A 6447-nucleotide genomic window follows, 5' to 3' on the forward strand; every position below is an offset into this window, starting at 1 on the left:
GGAGGGAAGAGGGACGTGGAGGGATGAGGAATGGGCTGGGATGGGATGGAGTGAGCAGCCCAGGCAGGGAAACCAGCACTGTACAGACCTGGACAATGAAGATGGCGCATTTTGTTCAGGGAATGGTGAATTAAGTGTGGCAGGAATGCTTTGTAGAGACAGTAATTTGCTTGTATGAAATTTTGCCCGAGACCTCATTACAGTTTCTAAATTTTTGTGTTATCATGCATCACTGTCCTTGTCAAACAGTGTGATGATCACAATAACATCAAGCCTAGTATTTCATTAATTCTCACAAAAACAGGTAGGTGCCACAGTTATCCCCATTTTATGCATGAAATGATGAAGACTTGGGGTTAATGAGCGATTTGCCCAAGCTCACATGGATATTAAGACTGAGTCAAATGTTAGGTCTGGTCAGACTTTAATGCTTGCCTTGTTCATAAGCACCATGCATTGTCTCTCCTATGCAGTTAAGCAGGTAGACAGGTGAGAGAAGAACTCATGTTTTTCTCTACTCACACACTTCTAACCAAATGTATGTGTGGAGTTTCTACACCGGTTCTCCAACTCTCTGGATACCAACTGCGTATTCCACAATTCCATTCCAACACTACCTGGGGTTAGTGCAGACCTCACAGGTTAGGGGCTCAGTCCCACAAGACCACCCTTACTTCAGATGCCAATTGCAAGTCCTAGGTTGTCACCTGTATTTCGACCAACCAGTTAGAAATCAGGGTTTCCCATGACTCTCTTCTTCAGTTTAGTTATTTGCTAGAACAACTCACAGAACTTAGAAAAACAGGTTTTTCCTTTTCTTTCTTTTTTTTTTTTAAAAAAAGACAGGGCCTTGCTCTGTTGTCCAGGCTGGCGTGCAGTGGTGCAATCATAGCTCATTGAAGCCTCAACCTCCAGGGCTCAAGTGATTCTCCTGTCTCAGCCTCTCAAGTAGCTGGAATTACAGGGTTCCCACCACCACATCTGGCTAATTTCTTTTATTTTTTGTATAGATGGGGTCTTGTTATGTTGCCCAAGCTGGTCTCAAATTCCTAGACTCAAGTGATTTCCCCCCACCTCTGCCTCCCAAAGTGCTAGGATTACAGGCATGAGCCACCTCATCTGGCCAGCTTATTTTCTGTTACTGGCTCAATGTAAAGGCTCCATCTCAGGAACAGCCAGTGAAAGAGGTGCACAGGGCAAGGTAAGTGGGGAGAGGCACAGAGCTTCCATGCCCTCTGTTGAGCACACTACCCTCCCAGCACCTCCTTGTGTTCAGCGACACAGAAGTTCTCCAAACCCTGTTGTTTGGGTTTTTATGGAGGCATGATTGATTGACCATTGGTAGCTAAGTCAATCTCCAGTCCCTTTTGCCTCCTGGAGTTCGGCAGGTGAGGCTGAAAGTTCCAAGCCTCAAGAAATGTGGTTGGGACTGGGTGCAGTGGCTCATGCTGTAATCCTAGCACTTGGGGAGGCCGAGGCGTGCAGATCACTTGAGGTCAGGATTTTGAAACCAGCCTGACCAACATGGTGAAAACCCATCTCTACTAAAAATACAAAAATTAGCTGGGCGTTGTGGCACATCCCTATAATTCCAGCTACTCAGGAGGCCGAGGTAGGAGAATTGCTTGAATCTGGGAGGCGGAGGTTGCAGTGAGCTGAGATTGTGCCATTGCACTCCAGCCTGGACTACAAGAGCCAAACTCCGTTCAAAAAAAAAATGTGGTTGGTTCCTCTGGCAGCCAGCCCTCCTCCTGAAGCAGTCTGGGAGCTTGCAGCCACTCTGTCAGCTCAACAGCATCCCACATGCATTCTTACCATGCTGCAGATCTGAAAGACCTCAGAGGCCCTTGTGTCAGGAAACTGGGACTAAGACTGAATATTAAAACAGAAAATGCTCCTTTTACCTCCGTCACTAAGGACTTTATAAGAGCTTTAGAAGTTCTATGCCAGGAACCAGGGGCAGAGACCAAATGTATATTTCTTTTCTTATATTTGAGATAGAGTCTCGCTCTGCCACTGAGGCTGGAGTGCAGTGATGTGATCATAGCTCACTGCAGCTTTGACTTCCTAGGCTAAAGCGATCCTCCACCTTAGCCTGTCCAGTAGCTGGAACTACAGGCGTGCATCACCATGTCCAGCTGATTTTAATTTGAATTTTATAAAGGTGGGGTCTTCTTATGTTCCCCAGGCTGGTCTTGAACTCTTGGCCTCAAGCGTTCCTTTCTCTTTGGCCTCCCAAAGTGTTGGGATTACAGATGGGAGCCCCCATGCCCACCAATCAAGGATCTTTATAAGAGAAAGGAGGAGGTAGGAGAGTCAGAATTAGAGAAGGAGATGTGGTGATGGAAGAAGAGGTCAGAGAGGGAGATTTGAAGATGCTGCACTTCTGGCCTTGAATATGGAGTCAGGGGCCATCTTCAAGATGAGTCAAGGAATGGGGGTGGCTTCTAGAAGCTGGAAAAGGCAAGGGAGCACATTCTCTCTAGAGCCTTCAGAAGGAATGCAGCCCTTCTGACACCTGACTTTAGCCTTAATAGACCTAGTTGGGCTTCTGGACCCCAGAACTATAAGGTGGTAGATTTGTGGTGTTTCAAGCCACTAAATATAGGGTAGTTTGTTGTAGCAGCAAGAAAAAGTGAACATGAAGCTGGGGCTTTATGTTACAGTTGCTCATGCCTGTAATCCCAGCACTTTGGGAGGCTGAAGTAGGAGGATCTCTTGAGCCCAGGAGCTTAAGACCAGCCTGGACAACATAATGAGACCTCATGTCTAAAAAAGTTTTTTTTAAAAAAGGCTGGGCGCGGTAGCTCACATTTGTGATCCCAGCACTTTTAGGAGGCTGAGGGGGTTGGATCATGAGGTCAGAAGTTCAAGACCAGCCTGGCCAAGATGGTGAACCCCCATCTCTACTAAAAATACAAAAATTAGCCAGGTGTGGTGCCTGTAATCCCAGCTACTCGGGAAGCTGAGGCAGAGAATCACTTGAACCTGAAAGGCAGACTTTGCAGTGAGCCGAGATCGCGTTGTTACACTTCAGCCTGGATGACTGAGACTCTGTCTCAAAAAAAAAAAAAAAAAAAAATAGCCGGACATTGTGGCATGCAGCTGTAGTCTCAATTCCTAGGGAGGCTGAGGCGGGAGGATTGTTTAAGCCCGGGAGGTTGAGGTTGCTGTGAGCTATGATTGCACCAGTGTACTCCAGCCTGGGCAATAGAGCAAGACCTTGTTTCAAAAAGAAAGAAAGAAATGAGCATGATGGGAATGGGGACAAATGGCAATGTTGAGTAGAGTGGTCAGTGTTGGCCTCATAAGTGAATATTGAGCAAAAGTTTGAGGCAGATGATGCAGCTGGCCAAGGTGCTGAGGGAAGAGCTCTGTAGGCTGAGTCAACAGGATAAAGGCATTAGGAGGAAACTCCCTGGTGTGTCTGAGGCTCTGGAAGGAGGCCAGTGGAGCAAAGAGAGAGAGGGAGCGAAGTTGGCGAGGAGGCCAGGAAGTTGCTGGGCTGGGATCGGTACAGATCGTGTAAGCCCTGGGACGCTATTCCTGGGGCTTTGGCTTTTACTCTGACTAAAATGGGAACCACCGAGGGGTTCTGAGCAGAGAGGCGACATGATCTGTCTCCTGATTTAAAGCACGCCCTGGCTGCCAAGTTGAGAAAGACTCTGGGAAGATTTGTGTAGAAGCATGGGGGCCAAACTGTGGCAACATCCCAGTGAGAGATGATAGTGGTCCTGACCTGGTGCACAATGGTAGTGAGAGATGGTCAGAGTCTGGATACATGTTGAAGTCAGTCAGTAGGATTTCCTGACAGACTGGATGTGAGCTGTGAGAGAAGGCAGGGGTCAAGGTTGAGTTTGATTCTAATTGAATTATTAAGTAATTTAAAAAAAAAAAACCCTACTGCCTTTCCCAATCCTACGAAGTAAAGGATGCTAGATAAAAAAAATCCTAAGTCAGGCCAGGGGCAGTGGCTCACACGTATAGTTCCAACAGTTTGAGAGGCAGAGATGGGAGTATGTTTTAAGGCCATGAGTTTGAGAGCAGCCTGGGCAACATAGTAAGACCTCCTCTCTCCAAAAATAAAAGAAAGAAATTTAATAAAATAAAATAAATATAGCGGCGCATGGTGGTGTATACCTACTCAGGAGGCTGAGGTGGGCAGATCTCTTGAGGCTAGGAGTTTGAGGCCAGCTTGGGCCACATATTAAGACTTCTCTCTCTAAAAAAATTAATAATGATTTTAAAAAGCCTGACATGGTGGTACTTGCCTGTATTTCCAGGTATTGGGGCAGCTGAAGCAGGAGCATCTCTTGAGCCCAGTTGGTCAAGGCTGCAGTGAGCTATGATTATACCACTGCACTCCATCCTGGGTGACACAGTGGGACCCTGTCTCAAAATACAAATACAAATGAAATGAAATCCCAAGTCAGACCAGTCCCTTCTAGGCTATGTAGGCCTTGCAACCACATAGCTGCATGATCGGGTTTGTGTGGCTGTGGATGAGGAGACCCCTGCCCAACTGTTGTTGGCTTTATAATCAGTTTATTTTTCAGTATAGTAATCAAATATATTTCATCATATTTGATGGTCTCAGATATGTGTGGGTTTTGGAATTCCCCTTGGAACAGGTTGTAACATCTTATTTGCTCCATCATTCCATAATTTTAAAAATCTGATCATTGTTTAATAAGATCGGAATTGATATTAGACTACCTAGTCAGTTTTGATTATTGAGAAAATGAAATTGTATTGTTTGTACTTTATCCAAGATTGGTGTCATATTGGGTAAATCTAATCAATACTTGAACAAATGCAAAATTAGAGCTTTATCATGAAAAACTATGTCATTCTTGAAGAAGATGCCATTTCTTTTTTTCTTTTTTTTTTTTGTTTAAGATAGAGTCTTGCTCCTGTCGCCCAGGCTGGAGTGCAGTGGTGCAATTTTAGCTCACTGTAACCCTTGCCTTCTGGGTTGAAGCAGTTCTCCTGCCTCAGCCTCCCGAGTAGCTGGGATTATGGGTGTCCGCCACCATACCCAGCTAATTTTTGTATTTTTAGTAGAGACACGGTTTCACCATGTTGGCCAGGCTCATCTTGGACTCCTGACCTCAGGTGATCTGCCTGCCTCAGCCTCCCAAAGTGCAGGGATTACAGACGTGAGCCACCAGGCCCAGCCTCCATTTCTTTTTCGTAGTCTTTAATAAATAGCTGGTATTGTTGCAGACTTGCTATTTAGGCACTTAGGAATTTTTCACTAGAAGGCATGTAAAGAAAGACCATGGGCATTTGTAATGAATTTAGCATTCATTCTTTGCATGACTGTCCCCAGAGCTGTAACTTTACTAATGAATTCTTTACAAACCACTTAGCTAGCAACCGAGCCTAACCAGCCACTCACCCTCGTTATTCAGTGCTCTTTTGTTCTCGTCTGTTTCTCCTCCAACTTGGCTGCACTCACAAAGTGATACAAACTTGCATTTGTTTTCCTTCCTTTTTAGAGACAGGGTCTTGCTCATGTTGCTCAGTATGCAGTACAATGACATGGTCATGGTTCACTGTAGCCTCAAACTCCTGGACTCAAGCAGTTCTCCCACTTCAGTCTCCGAAATAGCTGGGACTCCAGGCATGTGCCACCATGCCCAGCTAATTTTTTCATTTTTTATCATAGAGATGGGATCTTGCCAGGTTGCTCACACTAGGCTCAAAACTCCTGACCTCAAGTGATCCTCCTGACTAAGCCTCCCAAACTGCTGGGATTACAGGCAGGCATGACTACCTGTGCTATTATTTTAAATAATAGCTTTATTAAAATATTATTCACATGCCATTCACTTTATTTATTGAAATCTGCAATTCAGTAGGTTTTAGAATACCCAGAGAGCTGTGCATCGATCACCACAGTCACTTTTAGAATCTTTTATTACCCTATAGAGAAATCCATACCCCTTAGCCACTACCTCCTACTCCCCCCACCTGCCTTGGCCCCCAGCCTTAGGCAACCATTGATTCATTTTTTTGTCGCTATAGATTTGCCTAATCTGGACAAATAGAATTGTACAATATGTGATCTTTTGTGGCTTTTTTTCCCTCTTAGCACAATGTTTTCAGAGTTCCTTTATGTCATAGTGTGTATCAACATTTCATCGTCCTATTGCTGAGTAATACTCCGTGGTAGAGACACGCTGCATTTTGTTTATCTGTTCATCAGTTGGTGGACATTTGGGTTGTCTTCATGTATTGGCCATTATGAATAATGCTGCTCTGAAGATTGTTGTACAATATATATTTGTGTGGATATGTATTTTTATTTCTCTGGGATATATGCCTAGGAGTGAAGTTGTTGCATTATATGATGACTGTACATTTTGAGAAACTGCCAGACTGTTTTCTTAAGTGGCTACACCAGTTGGGTGTGATGGCTCACACCTGTAATCCCAGCTACTC

This window comes from Macaca mulatta, chromosome 3 (genome assembly GCF_049350105.2).
Source record: "Macaca mulatta isolate MMU2019108-1 chromosome 3, T2T-MMU8v2.0, whole genome shotgun sequence".
In the NCBI taxonomy this organism is placed as follows: domain Eukaryota; kingdom Metazoa; phylum Chordata; class Mammalia; order Primates; family Cercopithecidae; genus Macaca; species Macaca mulatta.